Source organism: Mandrillus leucophaeus, unplaced genomic scaffold, assembly GCF_000951045.1.
Source record: "Mandrillus leucophaeus isolate KB7577 unplaced genomic scaffold, Mleu.le_1.0 Scaffold222, whole genome shotgun sequence".
In the NCBI taxonomy this organism is placed as follows: Eukaryota; Metazoa; Chordata; class Mammalia; order Primates; family Cercopithecidae; genus Mandrillus; species Mandrillus leucophaeus.
In genome coordinates this window covers 2,258,931-2,278,607 of record NW_012102277.1, presented here as the reverse complement: position 1 = coordinate 2,278,607, position 19,677 = coordinate 2,258,931, and the positions used below count along the sequence as shown (strand labels likewise).

The following is a 19,677-nucleotide window of genomic DNA, read 5'->3' as shown; positions in this document are numbered from 1 at the left end:
ACAAGTGCCCAATTAATGGGACACCTGGAACTCAAGGTGTTTTCTTCCCTCAGTAGACTGTGAGCTGGTTGAGGGCAGGAATGGGCAGTTCACATCTGTAACCCCAGCACTAGCCAATAAACGATGTTCAACAAATGGCCGATAATGGCAGAGACCTTATACCAGCAGTCCCCCAACCTTTTTGGCACAGGAACTGGTTTTGTGGAAGACAATTTTTCCACGGATGGGGACAGGGGGTCTGGGGGGTGGGGGAAGTGCATTACATTTATCATTAGATTCTCAGAAAGAGCGTGCAACCTAGATCCCTCGTATGCACGTTCCCCGTAGGGTTCAGCTCCTAGGAGAACCTAATGCCACAGCTGACCTGACAGGAGTCAGAGCTCAGCTTTACTTGCTCGCTCCACCGCTCACCTCCTGACTGCCAGCCAGTTCCCGAAAGGCAGTCCGTGGCCTAGGGTTGGGGACCCCTGCCTTATACAGTCTTTTCTGCCCAGGGTGATGACCCTGAACTGTGCATAGAAGGACAGGTAGGCAGAAGGGAGGCGAGAGAACCTCCTTCAGCGGTAGCAGAGGACTCCTGAGCCAGCCCACTATAAATAAAGACAGTACTTACCCTGCCGAGTTATAATGAGGCTGAACCGAAATATTCTCAGAAAGACTTGTATTCCCCAGAGACCAACAAGGAGAGGACGGAAGATGTGAAGATACAGAAACAAAGTGGGCAGTGAGGCTGGGAAGGCACTGAATGGTGAGGTAAAGAGAAGCACTAAGAGGGAAGGCTCAGGAGCTATATGGTTAAGAATTCAAAGCTCAGCTCTGACACTGACCAGCCCTGAGATCGCCCCTCCCTGAGACTTGGCTTCCTCCCTTCTGCAAGGAAGAAAATAACAGAACCTCCCCCATGAGGCTGGTGTGAATCAAATACGAGGTTTGCTGAACAGCAACAGTACAATAAATGGCAGTCATATTATGAAGGATATACTTTTTTCTGAAGGTAAAAGCCAACATCCTCAGACAATAACAGCCAAGGAGGAATTCAGCTTAGTACAACTAAAATAAAAATAGGAGAGCTGAAACTGTTTCCTGAGGATGACTATTTATGAGGCCAATTTCGCTTTCCCAGTGCTAATGAATCCCCCACGGCAGCCTCTGCGCAGCTCTGCGTCCAGAGAGCAGGGACTTGCCTTCCCTGGAGTTCTTCAAAGCACCGTAGACACTTCCAGTGCTCAATCAGCGTTTAATAATCACGGCAATAATCCTAATAATGACCAGGGTAAAGTGCAGGGGGAGAAGGAGAAGATGCAGGTGGGGAGAAATAACACTTAAGCTATTTTGCTTCCTCAAGACAAACTTCTGCCTGAAATAGATTAATTCAATCTGCATATTAATGTGGATTACTAATTAATGACTAAAAAATGCTTTCAACAGACAAAGTGCTATGCAAATGCCTAAAAAATAATATCCAGGAGTCTCAGGATAACTATGGAAAGGATAAGCTAGGTTTTTTTTTTTCTTTTTGAACATTTAAAACTTTATGGTTGAAGGAAATAGAGGGCATTAAGAAAATTCACTTAAAGCACCGAAACAGAAAACAGAAAATCCTGGTGTGAGGTGACTTCCTTTCCACATTTCCAACTTCTCACCACATTTCCCTTGGGTTGTTGTAACTGTTGCTACATGTGTCTGTGTTACCTTCTAGACCCCAAATGCCTCAAGGGTACAGGCCATGTCTTACGTATCTCCACAAACCTGGTACCCAACACTGTGCTGGGCATGCAGGCAGCAGCCAATAATGTTTAATGAAGTAAACAAATGGCCCCAAAAGCCTTTGCAAAAGAGGAGGCCAAGGGCAGCTTATAATGACTTCCTTCAAAGAGTAGAGTGTGAAAAGGAAGAAAACATGATTCACGGTGCGGAGGAGAAATCTAGCTGGCACCAACTTCACTAGGTGATCGAGGTCAACGTCGGCAGTGACAAGCCATGCTAATAGTAGGTACCCTTGATGTGATGCAAGGAAAATGGCACTTTACTTCTGTAATCTTGCTCCCCAAACCCATAATCCCCATCTATGCATCAGAAAAACATCAGACAAATTCCAACAGATTCTAAAAAATGCCTGGCCAGGACTCCTCAAAAACAAGGGAAGTCTGACAAACTGTCCCAGCCAAGAGGAGCTTAAGGAGACATGGCAACCTAATGTAATGCAGTATCCTGCAGGGATTTCCCAATGGGAGAAACAAAGCAAGGGGAACCGGGATCTGTCCAAGGTCTCACAGAGATAGCCAAGTCAGGACTTGCATCCTCACCCCAGACTCTCCAGGTAGACAGATTCTCAGAAGCGTACAGATGCATGACAGTGGTGGAGATGGTATTCTTTTTCATACACAATGAATAGCTTGGATTGTTTTAAAAACTGCAACTTAAATGCAATTTCTTCTCTCCTCTCAAAACCCTCAACTTCTCTTGACCGAAAATCCTGAATAATTTCACAGTCAAGCACCTCTCTGAAATCAAGAGATTCAATGGGCTGAAAGAATGGTCCTCAAAGCTCACCAAAACCAAATCCTCCCATTTAGCAGAGGAAAAATTGAGGCCCGAAGGGGGCGACAATGTCCTGCCTGTTGCCAGTTCAGTATATTGGTGCTACACTTAACTCATGCTTCCTCACTTGCAAGATCTGAAACTCTCTCTGCTACCTGGGACACGAAGAACCAGTTTAGGATCATGGAGGAATTCCTGCCAAATCCTAGCTCTGTCTTTGCCAATCTCATGGCTGTGAAGGGCATCCATGTGGAAAACGGTTTTGGTATTTAGCTACATGTCTTTTTGCCCCAGACCCCTAGACACTGCCAAGCAGAAAGCCCAGGCCTGGCAGGCTAAGGCCTGAGACACAAAGATAGCTTCCCACTGGGGTGTGTGGAAAGGGCACAGCGCAGCCTGGCTGGCAGGCCACACTTCCCCTGTGCAGCCCCATCCATCAACCACCCTGGGGGATCTCATTTTCCAGCTCGGCGTAGGGTACATTTTCTAAATGTGACCCTGTTTCTGTTATGAGAATCAAAGTGCTCCAACCGCAAGATCATAAATACTCAAAAGTGACAGCTAATGGCAATGGCAGTTTGCAAAATGCCAAATGGCACCGAGAAGTGGACGCCATAAATTACATTTTGACTCCTCCACTCACACTGAGGTGTTTTGTGGGTTTTCAGTGATGAAATCTGCTTTCAAGTGGATTTACAGGGGCTCCCCATGAATTCAGGCAGGGCTTTTAAAAATACTTCTAACAGATGCTAAAAAGAAGACCAGAGGAGCCTACAATTTAAGCCTAAAACAAGTTTATTAAAAATGTGTTTAATGTGCAATGACCAAAATATGGAAAGTGGCTCATTTAAAGATGGATACATTTAGTGTGAATGTGCTAATAGTTACATTAACAGTAACGATGACGGCTAAGATGTACTGGGTCAGGCACCGAGCTGGGCATTTTACATGGATTCTCTCATAGAATTCCTGCAATAGTTCCATGGGGTAGGTACTACAGTTGTCCTTATTTTGCACATGAGAAAATTCAGGTTCCAGGAGGTTAAGCCATTTGTTCTGGTGACACAGCTGGGGAGTGACAGATCGGAACCGTGATCTAACTTCAGAGTTCAGGTTTTGACTCCCTCTGCTAGTCTCCCTCCCAGTCCAAGCAGACCTAAGACGGGGCACATCAAGGGCTCCCTAGACCTAAGTAAAACATCGCTGTGCACAAGAGTGGTCTGGGAACTATGTAAATGTCAAATTGTGGGAACTTGGCACAATGAACAAAAGGACAAACTTTTGGAAAATACAAAGGATCCCTATTTTAAAAGTATGGACTTCTAGGTCTGGGCTTGCTTCCTCCTAAGTCTTCAGCCTCAGTTCCTTTATCAGTAAAATGAGGGCAATATGACTTCTTGCCATTAAGACAACTGGTGAGATTACATATGTGAACCGCTCTTTGAAAACCCCAAAGCACTATCCAACTTGTGTTATTAATGGGAATAGCTAGACAAAAATTTTTCAAGTTGAATACTAACATTAATCCTCTCATGCCTCCTTTACAGAGGTAGACATTGAGGATCAAAGTGATTAAATAACTGGCTCAGGGTCACAACATTAAGAGTTACTGGTATAGCCATGACAGAATGTCTAGAAGGTCATAGGTTTCTCACATCCTCAATTGTTGGTCCCCCAAAACTCTCAAGCACACATACCCACATGTGGGTTCCAGAGAACAGTTTGAGAACTCCTGCTGTCAAACTGAATCAACCCCTAAGGCCCTTTCCTAGTACTGAAGCTACAAGTCTCTGTTCAGCTCTCCAGGTGGTAAGGAAAGTCTCTGCAAAGACTGCAGCCTCAGAGGACAGGAGAACTCAAGGTCTCAGAATGAACCCCATCTGTGCTGCTGTAACCACGGTATTTCCAGCTGCTGCTATGGCTGGTGCCCCATTGGTAGAACCTACAGGCTCACTGAGACCAAGAAGGCCCCCCAACTGAATGCTCATTTTATTTTTCTGCAGCTAGTCAGGGGCATTTCTGGTGATAATGGAGAGAGAAGCAGGTTTTCGTGGCAATGGTGCTGGTCTTCGAAGGGACGGCAGCCCAGTGTCATTGCCAGCAGTCTAGGGAAATGTCTCCAGGTTCCTTGTCCTTTCATGGATTTCTTTCCTTTGGGAACTGTCCCACTTTCTCACTAAATTCTATGCATTAGACTATTTCTCTCAGGCCCTGTTTCCTCTATTTCCTAACTTTCAGTAAAGTTGTGGAAGGGAAAGTCCCAGAATCCTAGACTCTCAAGGCTCAGCAGACCTCAGATGCTAAAGGCTGTCTAGTCCAGCCTCCTCCTATCTGGCACTTACGCCTCCTCTAAAGTATTCCTGCTCAAGTGTTGTCCAGGCTCATCTTGAACATTTCCCAGGCTGGGGAACTCACTACTTATTGGGGCAGCTTGTGCCATATTCCGCCTACTGTCAGAATAACGTAGTGAGAGATAAGAAACACAGGCCCTGATCAGGACCAACCCCATATATGCAGGGCCTCTCTCAGTGCAGCGCCCTGTGCATATGCACTGGTCACATGCCCGCAGGACCTGATCCTGATGCCAGACTCAATGGATTTGAATCCCACTATCAAGTTGCTTGACCTCATGGTACCTTGCTTCCTTCATGTGTAAGATGAAGGTAATCATATCTATTTCATAAACTTGTTTCTGAGGATTAAAGGAGTTGCTGTGTAATGATGGGCTTAGAACAGTGCCTGTCACAGAGGAAATGCTATCAATTTTGTACCCAATTTATGCACCAGGAATAGATAGATATGCTTAGTAATCTCCATGCCAGCCATTTTGGTGTCTGCAGACAGCTCTTGTAGCCTGTGAGCCTGTTCTTTACCTGGAGCAAAGTCACTGGTTCCTGTCACTGCTGCCTGCCACTAAGACCCTGGGTAGGAAAAATCAAAGCCACCACCATGGGCAGGTCTGGTTTTGTGGGATCTGATGTTGATGCTTTGGCAGGTGGGGGTGAGGAGAGGCTCTTTAAGAAAAACATGAAATTAAAGCACGCACACAATGCATTTTGTAAGTGCTGTTAGATGTATCCCAGCTCAACTTTCCCACCACAGAATCTTAAAAATACCTGTGGCCACTCCACCACCAGAGAGGAGGGGAAGTTAGAGAGAAGAGAGACGGTGGTTGTAACTAATCATAGTTAAATGATCTTGTGCAAATGTTAAGAGAACTGATGACCGTGGAACACATTGCTAGGGCCCCTTCCAGAGCCTTGGAAGGAAGGGACTCTGAAGCTTCATGGTGAATCTGACACTGGCCACCACCATAGCTTAGGACATCTGGTCGGATAATAAAGAGAAAAGTAAACTGTCCAAGAAGCTGGCCACAGTCATTTTAACCCACGGCATCCTCTGCTTGCCCACCAAAAGCACTTCTGTTACCTTCCTGCCGTTACAGTCTCCCAGCAAGACTGTAGGTGCCATGAAGGAGGCCCTGTCTACCCTGTATCCCCAGAGCCTAACACAGTATCACAAACATGGCAGCCACTCGACAACCATGTACTGTGGAATAACTGTTTCAGAATGCCAAGAGCAGAGGGCTGGGGTACAGAGACCACTCGGAGGGGGGGCGCTCTGAAGAACCACAATCTCATCCCAGTGCCACCACTAACCTGTTGGGCACCCCAGGACAAGGCCTCCATCCCTTGGTGCCTCACTAGGTCTCTTTTCAGAGACCAGAGCCTTTGTTCCTAACATAGTACTGCCTGCAGAAGCCCACTTCTCCTTGCAGAGACAGCACAATGAGACCATTTTCTTTTTGCTGAGTTTCCCACACACAGAAATCTTGCAGGAGCAGCCTGACTTCAGAGCCCTTCATTTATTATTCATTTATTTCCTTGTAATACCATTTCTGCTGCACTCGAAGGACAAGCCCTAGAACAGGCTTCCCACCTGCAAGTTAACATTGATTCAACCCAGCTACAGAAAATCTTATCTGAGAGTATCCAATTACCAACAGCCAAGCAGGCCCAGGATGCAAAGAACCAACCTGGAGTCAAGACATTCTCTTTCCCGTTAACAACGTTCTTTAAACATCCCAACCATTTTCATATTTATCATTTTGTTAAAAAATTTTTCTAACAATCTTCTGAAGAATGGAGCTCAGAGATTATTATCCCCATTTTACAGATAAGGAAACTGAGGCCCAGAAAGGCTGAGTAACTTGTCCAAGATCAGAGAGCTTGTGAGTGGCATAGCTGATGTGAACCTGGGGCTAACTGACTCCACAGGCCATATATACTCTGCTAACTACTCTAGAGTAATTCTCCCTTCTATATTCTAAGGACATTTTAAAGAATGATTTTAATATCCAGAACATATCTATAAATTAATTTTGTTTCCAAAGACAAATAAGCTTGAAAAATAGGATGAAATGCATGAAAACAAGTTATAGCTTCTCAACACTTTTTGAAATTGACCGCATGTCTGTTACTTGTCACAATGCTCCTGCCACACTGCACTCTTTCTAGTCTTCAAGCAAGACAGCCCTTTGCAGCCTCATGGCCCCTCTACTTGCTGAGCCTGCTGGCTGGACATTCTTCTCCCGGCTTCTTCCCGGCTTTGGATCACAACCTGACCCTCATATCTTATGAGAAACCTTTTCTAACCTCCTCCCCTGATTCCTATGCCAGCCTACTTGTTTCCTTCATAGCACCTATTATCACTGTCTATTTGTTTGCTTGTTTATTGTCTGTTGTTGTTGTTGTTTTTCCACTGGAATGCAAGCTTCCTGAAGGCTATATCTGGTTTTCTCACAACTACACAGAAAGATGCCTGGCGCATAGCTGGCATTAGCAACAAGTGTATTGAATAAGTAAATGAATCCTATTTGCATTTGACCATTATCAAGCTCACGGTATTCATGATAAACAAAGCACATATAATAGCCAATTAACCTTACAATAAGCAACTAAAAGGGCAGATAACAGCATTCTGTTTTTATTAAGGATGAAAATAAAAGAAGAGACCAAGAGAGGTTAAGTGGCTTGCCTGGAGCCACACAGCACTAAGAGGTAGGTGGGCCTGTGGGCTTTCTAACTCACTTTCTATAAAAATCTGCTTACGATATCTCTCCTTTAGTTTATTCCCACTGCCTTAAAGGTTCTCATAGGTCACTGTTTAGTAGTTTGCTGAGCTCCTGGCTCTCTCTCCCTGGAGGGCAGAGAGCCATCCATGCCTGCAGCATTTCTTTGAGCTGATATACAGCGAGGACATGTGACTTAACAGGCTCTTTGGGCTGAAGCTAATCCACAACTGGACTGTATGCAGGATCCTGTGCAGAAAAGCTGATGGGCCCAAAAACCTGGGTTTGTAGGATTATCAACAAAGACAAGTACACAAGTAACAAAGGACGTTTCTGTATCCCAGAGAGCTAGAAAGGTACATAGAGATGGAGATGTGCCAGCAACAAAGCTCATGCCAAACTCATGACCTACAAACATGTATGGCCTTGAGATAAGAGACCAAGATGCTGTCCCACAATGGCCTCATTACCCCCACAGGAGACTGGGGTTCACTCTAATTCCAACTTAGTATTCCCGTAATGACTTCATATACCCCTGGGCATAGAGAGGCACTTGATAGTTAACTGGACTAAAAAGAGGGCTGAGACAGGGGTTTGAGCATGGTAAAAAATAAAATCAAAAATAAACCAAAACCCAACTTCACAGCTAATGAGAACAGAAAAGTGTCTCCCACCCTCCCATAATCCATACATCAGAAAAACTTGAGGCTGTCCAATTTTGAAGTCATCTAACCTGGCATTTCTGACTTCTGAATTCAATGGGCTTGAAAAGATTTTCCCAAAAAGCAGTGTTGGGAAGAGACAATGTTATCAGCTTTGTGTTCTGTGCAGTATGTACATTCAAACCAACCAAGAAGGCAAACAACCTACTGTCTGCTATTACTACTATTTTATAAAATAAGAGGATGCATTATACCAACTTGGAAAGATGTCTGCTCAGGAGCAGTAACACATAGCTTTCTGAAAAACTCACCACTCTCTCCTCATTTTCCCTTGGACTGGTAAAAATTTTAGCCACAGGAACAGGTCTGTGGACCAATGATTGGAATCACAGCTCCAGCCGATTTCTCTCATCTATATATATAAGGACAGGAGGACTAGGAAGGCCAGGCAGCCAACATTCACAAAGCTGGTTCATGGCAGGTCCTAAGAAGCTGCAGGGACCCACCTTGTCTGGTGTATGCCTTGCCATCTCTGTGAAGTCACATGCATAAAAAATGTCAAATAAGCTTGACTTTCTTTTATTTACCAAATGGTACATCTGCTCTTCCTGGGCTAGGTCAGACTCAAGGACTGGCCTGGATTCCAGACAGAGTAAGAATTGTGACCTGGATTAGGTTCAGGGTCCCTGACCTTTGGTTCATTCCAGAAGCTGCTAGTAAGCGGTGCAGAGGAAGTGCACAGGAGGAAAGGATGCTATGGGCACACACAACTCCTATCTGACTTGTGTCTTCTCAGAGCCACGTCTCAAGCCCAGGGATGTAGGTGGTCCCATGCAAGAGAGGCTCACAAGTCTAAGAAGCACAGAACTGTGGGCTTGTTACCTGTTATCTCTCTAGCCCCATCACACCTAGAAAACAACTTCTAAGACCATAAAGCTGCTATTCATAAGCCAGACACAGAAGCCTATGGTGCAGGTTTGGGGACTTGAAAGTCTTGCTGCGGACCAAGGGGCAGTGTCCCCTTATCTGTGCCCTGTGCTGCAGGGCCCAGGAATTTTCTACTTATGTCCACATAGGGCTTCTACAGGCAGGCCCAGTGGTTGCTGTCCACAATCTCCACACTCCCTAACTAGTAAACCCCTTGGGATTAGGAACTTAGGTTTTATTTTAAACTTAGTATTCCGCAAATGACTTGATACACTTCTGGGCATAGGGAGGCACTTGATAGTCAACTGGACTGAAGAGAGGTTTGAGATAGGAGTTTCAGCATCACACAAGGTACCTACCTGAGACTGTTTCAGGGACATAAAGCTTTGTGTACACAGGATTATAGTATTTAAAACCTGGAGAGCTGATCAATAATGAGGTTCCACCCCAACACGAGTCTATTCACAAGACAAAAAAATTTATTATTTGAATATGGAAATTCCAATAACGGCAACACTGCCTTTTTTCCACCGGACTGAGGATTCCTTGAGAGTGAGACTTGTGTTTTCCTTTTATCTTTGTGTTTTCCAAAGGAGCCCAGCATGGAGACTGACACAGAGTAGGGGCTCCATAGGTGGCTGTTGGACCAAACTAAGTTATCACAGATGTCTGCTTCCTCAGTGTATCCTGACAAACCCTCTCAATCATTCATTCATTCATTTGTTTATCAAAAGCTCTTTATATGCCAGGGACTGTGCCAGAAAGTATGGATACTACAGAAGGAGTAAGACTGTCCTGGTCCCTAATTTCATGGAACTTACATTCCTTTTTGTGATGGAGTCTCACTCTGCACCCGGGCTGGAGTACAGCGGCGCAATCTCGGTTTACCACAAGCTCCACCTCCCAGGTTCACACCATTCTCCTACCTCAGCCTCCCAAGTAGCTGGGACTACAGGTGCCCACCGCCACGCCTGGTTAATTTTTTGTGTGTGTTTTTAGTAGAGACGGGGTTTCACCATGTTAGCCAGGATGGTCTTGATTTCCTGACCTCATGATCCGCCCGCCTCAGCCTCCCAAAGTGCTGGGATTATAGGCATGAGCCACCATGCCTGGCCGGAACTTACATTCTTTGTAGGGAAGATTAAAATCAATAGTCATACAAATAATTATATTGTTTTAATTATACTAAATAATCTAAAAGAGAGGTAGAGCATACTATGCGAGTAGATAAGAAATTAACTCTAGATGTGGTGTAGTGCAGGAATTTTAATCACACTAAAATAAAACTTCAACTTAGTTGGCACAGATGATTTAGTAAGAGGGAAAGATGTAAGGCCCAGGAGTTCATTAGCTGGTCATAATACCACAGTGTACAGAGACCACCAATATAGGAGAAGTAAGTACCTTCCTCCTCTGGTTCTCTAGTGCTTACCAAAAGAAATGGAAACAAAAACTAACAAAAATGCAATCAATTCCATGTTACCAGAGAAGAAACAATTCCTAACAATATAAAAAGACCAAGACCCAACCTCCATTTCCAGCAGTATGGTAGAATACCCTGGCCAACCCACTCGGTGAAAACAATGAAAAAGGCAGAATTAAAAGCAAAAGCAAAATCACATTTTTAAAACTCATGGACAAACTTGCAAGAAAGTAAGAAATAATCAGAAACCAAAAACCAAATGAAAATAAGAACCCAGAGTTAAGTAAAGAACTGAAACTGGCTTTCATTTTGAGGGTGTTTACTAAACCAGGTTATCTTGAATGTGGATTTGCACATCCTTTTAGAACACAGGACACAGAGAACAAAGCCCAGAGTCCACGCAAGAGGGGGGGGTTGGCAGTTTACTCTATACCACCACCCACATATAATTGGGACTCCTGACGTCCTTAGTAGGAGTGAGAAATAAACCCCCCAATTCTGGCAAAGAGTAAATGGGATGGGAAGGAATCTCTCTTGAGAATTTGTTACTATGCCAGCTCTCGTACAGGTTTTTGGTCCATAATCAGAGTACCTGGGAGATCTGACAAACTTCAAGCTGAAAATTTAATGTAAAGTGATTTTATCAGGTACATGGCAGAAGCAAATGCCAATCTTTCCTGGAGGAGCCCGCCTTTACCCAGCCCTCGAAGGATCCCCAGAGAAAAATTTCCAAGAAATGTGAGTTCATATACACACACATATAAGGGCAACTAATTTTTGACAAAGATGCAAAAGTGATTAGTGGAGAAATGATAGTCTACTCAACCAATGATACCAGAACAACTGAATATCAGTAGAAAAACAAGAACTTTGATCTATACTTTATACCACTGTGGTAGGCCATTCTTGCATTGCTATAAAGAAATACCTGAGACTGGGTAATTTATAAAGAGAAGAGGTTTAATTGGCTCACAGTTCTGAAGGCTTTACAGGAAGCATGGTGCCAGCATCTGTTTGGCTTCTAGGGAGGCCTCAGGAAGCTTACAATCATGGTAGAAGGTGAAGTAGGAGCAGGCACATCACATGGTGAACGTAGGAGCGAGACAGAATGGCTGGGAGGGGAGATGCCATGCAGTTTTAAACAACCAGATCTTGCAAGAACTCACTATCATGAAGACAGCACCAAGGTATGAGGGATCCACCTCCCTGATCCAAACACCTCTGACCAAGCCCCACTTCCAGCACTGGGGATTACAGTTCAACATGAGATTTCAGTGGAGACAAATATCCAAATTATATCAACCACATACAAAAATTACCTCAAAGTGGATCATAAATCTAAATGTAAAGTCTAAAATTATAAAACATCTAGGAGAAAACATGAGGGAAAAAACCCTTGGGACTTATGGTTAGGCAAAGACTTCTTATATACAACACCGAAAGCATAATACATAAAAGAACAAATTGATCAATCAAACTGCATCAAAATTTAAAACTTCTGCTCTTCAAAAGACGCTATTAAGAGAATAAAAGACAAGCCAGAAGCTGAGAAAAAATACTGCAAAAACTTTTTTTTGTATATAGAATATAAAGGATTCTCAAAATTCAGTAATAAGAAACCAACAACCAAATTTTTTAAATGAGCAAAAGGTATTAACAGACATATAACAAAAAAAGATATACAGAGGGAAATAAGCATGCAAAAAGATACTCAATATAATTGTTCATTAGAGAAATACAAATTAAAACCACATTGAGATATCACCACATACACATTAGAAAGGCTAAAATTTAAAAGACTGATCATACTAAGTGTTGGTGAGGATGTGGGGAAACTGAAACTCTCATATACTGCTGCTGGGAATGTAAATGGTGCCACCACAGTTAAACATATGCATAATCCAGCCATTCTACTCCTAGGTATTTACCCAAGAGAAATAAAAGCATATGGCCACACAAAGACTTGTACATGAATTTCACAGAAACTTTGCAATAGCACAAAATTAGAAACAATCCACATGTCCATCAACAGGTAAATGGAAAAGTAAACTGTGGTATAACTACACAAAGGAATATTATTTCCCAATAAAAAGGGAACAAACTATTGATACATGTTACATGAATGAATCTCAAAATAATCATGGTCACTGAAAAAAGGAAGTTTTTTTTTTTTTTTTTAAAGAGTACATACTGTATGATTCCATTTGTATAAAACTCTAGAAAATACAAACTAATCTATAGTGATAGAGGGCAGTGGTTGCCTAGGATTAGAGGAGGGGCAGGAGGAATAGGAGGGAGAGGTTACAAATGCAAAGGGACACGAGGAAATTCTAGGGGATGATGGATATAGTCATTTTCTTGAGGTGGTGATGTTTCATGGGTGTATAGACATGTCAAAACTTACAAAATTGAACACTTTAAACGTGCAGTTTAAGTTATGTCATTTATATGACAGTAAAGCTATTTTTAAAAATCTACATTACAGTGAAAGTACAGAACACTAAAAACAGAGATAAAATTTTAAAAGTAGCCAGATAAAAGACAGATGTCATTTAAAGCAATAATCATTAGATGACCCCTGACTCCTCAGCAGCTATAATGGAAACCAGAATGCAGTAGAATAATATACTGAATGTACTGAGAGTAAACACTGTCAACTAGAATTGTATACCCAGCAAGAACAGGAAGGAAATAAAGATATTCCCAAGCAAACACGGACAGTTTGCTATCAAGAGCCCCTTGCTGAAGGAAATTTAAAAGGATAAGCTTCAGGCAGAAGGAACGTGATTCCACTTGGAAGGTCTGTAGAAAACAGTAATACTACAGTCTTAGGAAATTAAAAAATATAACTAAAATACATGACAACCATAGCATATAGAGGTCAAAGTACGGTGATCAAAGCTGATATGCTAAGTTCCCTGTACTGGCTATAAAAAATTAATTAATTTTAGATTCAAGAATGCATGTTAAATTTCTTGGTTAACTATGCAAAGTGGAGAAACAATATGAAACTCTCTTAGCAGAAGAGAAGGAAAAAGGAAAATGAGAAAAAAATCCAAAAGAAGGAAAGAAGGGAGAGGAAAAGGAACATAAAAAGGTGAGACAAAAAGAAAATCCAAAAGAAGATGGCAGAACGAATCCTCCATTAAAATGTGAACTTTGGCTGGGCATGGTGGCTCACACCTGTAATCCTAATACTTTGGGAAGCCAAAGTGGGGGGATTGCTTGAGCTCAGGAATTCAAGACCAGCCTGGGCAACATAGTGAGACTTTGTCTCAACAAAAGATAGCAATTAACAACAACAAAAAAAAATTAGCCAAGTGTGGTGGCACAGGCCTGTAGTTCCAGCTACTCAGGAGGCTGAGTTGGGAGGACTGCTTGAGCCCAGGAGGTTGAGGCTGCAGTGAGCCATGATCATTCCACTGCACTCTAGCCTGGGTGACAGACTGAGACCCTGCCTCAAAAAAAAAAAAAGGCCAGGGGGGGGGGGCCACGCCTGTAATCCCAGCACTTCGGGAGGCTGAGGCGGGTGGATTTCTTGAGGTCAGGAGGTCAGGACCAGCCTGGCCAAAATGGTGAAACCCCATCTCTACCAAAAATACAAAAAATTAGCCAGGCATGGTGGTACACACCTGAAGTCCTAGCTACCCAGGAGGCTGAGGCAGGAGAATTGCTTGAACCCGGGAGGTGGAGGTTGCAGTGATCGGAGATTGTGCCACCTCACTCCAGGCTGGGAGACAGAGAGAGACGCCGTCTCAAAAAAAAAAAAAAAAAAAAAAAGTGAGCTTCTTGTAGACAGAGACTGTGCTCTGTTGTCCACTGTATCTTCAGTATCTACCACAATATCTGGAACATATTAACATAGTAGATACTCAATACATATCAAATGACTGTTTATAGAATGAATAAATGTTTGGATGAATGAATGGTAAATGAATGAATCTGGTTAGCTTAATGAATGAATAAATAAATGTACAAATAGTATAAAACTTCCTTTTAGCCAAAAGTTTCTGCCTTTTCCAGGAACCACCTCATTTATCAGAATTAGCCAACAAATTACAAGCTGGACAAATTGAGTTTCTCTCTTCTCTCTTGCTACATCTGGGAGCAATGAAGTATGCAAAATACAGATGGACAAGGAAGGAGGAAGCAAGAGACTGGGTCAAATTAGTCCCAGATTATAGAAGAATTGATAGAATAAAAATGATGAATGGGGAAGGTGGCGACTACTTTTGGATTATGTATTTATCCGTTCTTGTCCATTTCTGTGGCTAACGACCTAGTTGGGGGCCCCAACACTTATAGTGGGGACCACAAGATCCCCGACTGTTCTCTGTACCTCCTCTACTTTCTTGTCCTTCTGGGACACACAACGTTCTATAAAACTTACCCTCCCCGCTGCTCAAATGCTTCAGTGGATCACTATTGCCTCCGGAATCAAATTCAAACTTTTGAGCCCAAATTTCAAGGCCTCTTGAGAACAGATTTTAATCCCCTTTTCTCTCTGTTCCCCTTGAGGAAAATGAGGCTTTAGTCAACAGATCCCAGGACCATTCCCACCTCTGCATCCTTGCTTATGCTGCTCCCTCCAATTGTTCTGTTGTTGTTGTTTAGTTTTTTTTGGGGGGGGGAGGGGACAGGGTCTTGCTCTGTCACCCAGGCTGGAGTGCAGTGATGCGATCTCATCTCACTGCAACCTCCACCTCCTAGGCTCTGGTGATCCTCCTGCCTCAGCCTCCTGAGTAGCTAGGATGACAGGTCTGCACTACCACACCCAGTTAATCTGTGTATTTTCAGTAGAGATGAGGTTTCACCATGTTGGCCAGGCTGGTCTAAAACTCCTGACCTCAGGTGATACACCCGCCTCGGCCTCCCACAGTGCTGGGATTACAGGTGTGAGCCACTGCACCTGGCCTACTCCCTCCAACTGTTATTCCCTTTCTGTCGTCTTTGTTGCTGAGGTTATGTACATCTTTCAAGGCCTAGCTCAAATGCTAACTCCTTCATGGTGCTTTCTGGCACAGAGCCCAAAATAAATGTTCACTTCTTGCTCTACAATGCTCTGTTTATAACTTGCTTATAGTTCCTTAATACAGTCTACCTTAAACTAGAGAGGCACTTTAGGCCAAAGGGTAAGAATGTGGCCTTCAAAGTCAGACAGTATTGGGATTGAATCCAGGTCCCCCATGTCCTAGCTGTACGAACTGGGGAGGTGACTTAACTTCTCTAAGCCTCAGTTTCCACATCTGCCAAATGAGGACAATCTGCCTCAGAGGGTTGTTCTGAAGATTATCAAGCCAATAAAGCAGATCACGCATGCAATAATGATTAGTATTAGAATGCACGTCTTGGGCCTCTCCCTCCACAGATGTGGGCCTCCTGAGAACAGTGTCCATGTCTGATTATGTCTGTACCTTTCCTTCCATCTCTTCTAGCACCTAATATGGTGTCCTACACAATGTTTTTCTCAAATTATACAAACTAATATCAAATTCAGAGTTAATATGATAAATATTCATGTTGGTACCACATTCAGGTTCCACGGGATTCTTAAGGTTTACTACATTTGTTAAATTTCAATGTCTTACTTATCCCTGGAAACCCCATATGCTCTAGATTTTGTCAGATGATACTGATACCTTATTAGGAAAACAAAGAGGCAAGCCACAGATTGGAAGAATATATTCACAAAACATATATCAGACAAAAGACTTGTATAGGCAGAATATATAAAACATTCTTAAAACTCAATAAGACAATCCAATTAAAAAATGGCAAAAGATTTTAACAGATACTTCACAAAAGACATAAAATGGCCAATAAACACAAGAAGAGATGGTCTTCATGGCAGCATGTAAATTTCATGTGAGACACGAAGATATCACCTTTTCACATCTACCAGAATGGCTAAAATTAAAGACTGACCATTCTAAGTGTTGGTGAGGATGCTGAGCAGCCAGAACTCTTATATACTGATGGTGGGAATGCAATATGATAAAGCCACTTTGGAAAACAATTTGGCGGTTTCTTAGAAAGATATATATATATATACACCATACAATCCAGTCATTCCATTCCTAAGTATTTACCCCAGAAAAACAAAAACATATATATACACAAAGACTTGTACACAAATGTTCATAACAGCTTTATTTGTAATAACCCAAAGCTAGAAACAATCTAAATGTCCATCAACAGGTAAATGACTAAATGAATTATTCTATCTATGTAATGGTCTACTACTCAGCAATAAAGAATGCACTGTTGATACACACAAGACATGGATGAATGTCAAAAATCATCATGCTGGAAAAAACCAGGCAAAAAGGAACACATACTATATTATTCCTTCAATACACATTTCTAGAAAATGTAAACTCATCCAGAAAGACAAAAAGCAGGTAAGTGGTTATTAGGGAACACAGAGAGGAATGGGTAACAATGGGGCATAAAGAACCTTTTGGAGGTGATAGAAAGGTTCATTCTCTTGACTGTGATGATGGCTTCACAGGTTTATATATATGTTAAAATTGATCAAGTCGCACACTCTTAAAATGTGCAGTGTATTGTAATTCAAATAAACTTCAACTAAGCTTCATGGAAAAAAAAGTACCAATACTTAAAAAAAGAAAAAAAAAAACCTTTAAACAAACAAGCAGGCAGTCCACTGACAAAGTAAGCAAGGCCTCAAGTTGGTCTGAAAGCTGCTACTGAAAGCGCGGTGTCAGCATAAAGAGTGGCAGGAAGGCCAAGAAGCAGGAAGCTAGGCAGACAGGCCTCAAGTGGCACTGGGGAGTGCTGTAAATGTGGCTTGGAGATGACTGGCTTTTTGAGGTTGCCTTCGTGGCAAAACTAATTTCTTCAGTACCCAAGTCCTGGCAGTCCAATACTTAGAGCCTGAGACAGATGTCAGGTTGCATTCCTGTGGGTTTTTTCTTTTCCCTGTGTTCACTGTGAAAGTGATTCCTGGGTGCCTGTGAAGGCTTCACCCAAAAGCAGGCTTATAATGGTGAAATTTCAGACATGGATGGAGGCCTAAAGACACAGATCCTTGGGGACTAGGAGACGCCCGAGTTTTAGAATGGCTCCAGGCAGGAGTTCTGTGCAGGATGTGCAGACTGAGCAAGGCGCAACTCAGGGGCACCCTAACCCCTGGAGCGGTGCAGGGCGGATACCCCTCACCCCAGAGCCCCTGGGAGGCAGAATTCCCTGCTCCAGTCCTACAGGAAGTACAGGGCCTTCCAGGCGCTCCCTTCATCAAATGTTATTTTAAGAGAAGAGCTAAAAAATGAAACGTCAGTGGAGCAGCTGAGGGACATAACTACCTATACACCCTACGTATCCCAATTCTAGCCCTTGTCTGTTATATTACCCTGGAGTGGGTCTGTCTAGAAGTCCCTTAACCTCTCAGTGTCTTGACTTGCCCATCTGTTGAATGGGAGGATAATCTCTACCTATTTCATTTATCTTACTTGTGAAGGGCAAAAGTGCACATAACACTGAGAATCCTGGAACAGAGGGGTTAAATTGGCAGGCCACAACCAAGACCCTCTAGGCACAGATGGCTTTATTTGGCCTGCATGATATTTAAAACTCAGGAGAGTCCATATTTTTAAAAATCCACAGGTCTGTCTTTTCTTGAAAGATCAGAAAAAGGATCTGGCCTTGCTGGACCCACATTCCCAAGCAATTGGCTGGAGCTGAGTAATGACTGACTCATTCAGGTCACTGGTTTGGTCCTGTGGCCATCTGTGTTTGCCCCAGAGTCCATCAGAAAGGTACCTGGACTTCCTCTAGTCCAGACCGCCCCTCACCTAGGACATTCTGTGACAGCTCCATCAGATGGCTCCAGCTTTGAACATTTCTCTTGCTGTGGGAACTCACTGCCTTAAAAGGATGCTTATTTGCAGGATTCCATTTGCTAGGAAGTTCTTCCTCAGATTCCGGTGGAAGATCTGTCCTAGTAACTTCCACCCTCAGGTCCAGGTCTACTTTTCTTGCAAGCCTACCCACCCCTATTTCAGCACTTCAGGCATTTACAGTCACTGAGTTCCCTCCACGGAAACCTAAATGTCCAGTTTCTTCAGCCCTTCCCTTGAGACATAGTTTCCCGATCTCTTGGTGTCCTGGCGCTTTGAACATGCTCCATTTTATCTGTGTCAAATGTGGGTTCTTCCTTCTCATTTTGTCCCAGTGAGCAGGTTGAATTAATTAGTAACTCATGTTCCTGCATGGTGGCTCTCTGGCATGCTTCAAAGGGAGGCAGTGTCACTGAGTACTATAAGCAATACTAAATATGTTGTCAGTTTCAGTCTCAACATCCCAAATGATAAAAATAGATCTCAGGGCATCAGACAGGATAATTCATCCTCTCTAAAAATCATTTCCAAAATGAAAATGAAACATCAGGGATTCTCATGTTTAAAAAAACTATGTACATCTTGGAGTGAAAGTAATTGTTAAAAGTAAGTAGCCTCTACTCTGAGGCTAAGTACTTTTTGTGGAAAGGAAATAAACAATATGTGAAGATTCACCAGATCAGATCTGTTTAGGACAAGGGTTAAAACAAAGACAAAAATTCTCTCTCCTATGCCTCCCATGGTTTTCTTGAAGGTCTACTTTGTGGGAGTGGGAAAAGCATTGTGTGTTCATGTCATCTCATAAATGAAATCTCTCCCTCTTTCTCTTTCTCTCTCTCTCTCTGTGTGTGTGTGTGTGTGTGTGAGAGAGAGAGAGAGAGAGAGAGAGAGAGAGAGAGAGAGCTTGAGATCTTACAGAAGTCACTTACTATTTGGATCAGTTACCTGTTTTGTATTTTACAAAACAGGGTCTTGGACCAGATCACTCGAGGTTCTCAAATTTGCATTATAATCACCTGGGTGTGCACTTTGTTAAACATGCAGATTCCCCAGCTCACCCATAGAAATTCTGAATCTGGAGGGCTGAGGTGGGACTAGGAAGCCATTGGCTGGGTGAGTGCCCAGATGATTCTGGTACCCCTGAGGGGAGAGCTGCCAAGGACATGGATGACTGTCCTGGGACACAGTTAGGAC

The 19,677-nt window shown here is 43.0% G+C and overlaps 1 protein-coding gene across 1 annotated transcript in view; it reads right to left on the bottom strand.

The window, feature by feature from the left end:
* GALNT10 (polypeptide N-acetylgalactosaminyltransferase 10) overlaps positions 1-19,677 on the bottom strand; it is a 341,115-nt gene that overhangs the window by 187,788 nt on the left and 133,650 nt on the right. The window lies entirely within an intron of this gene.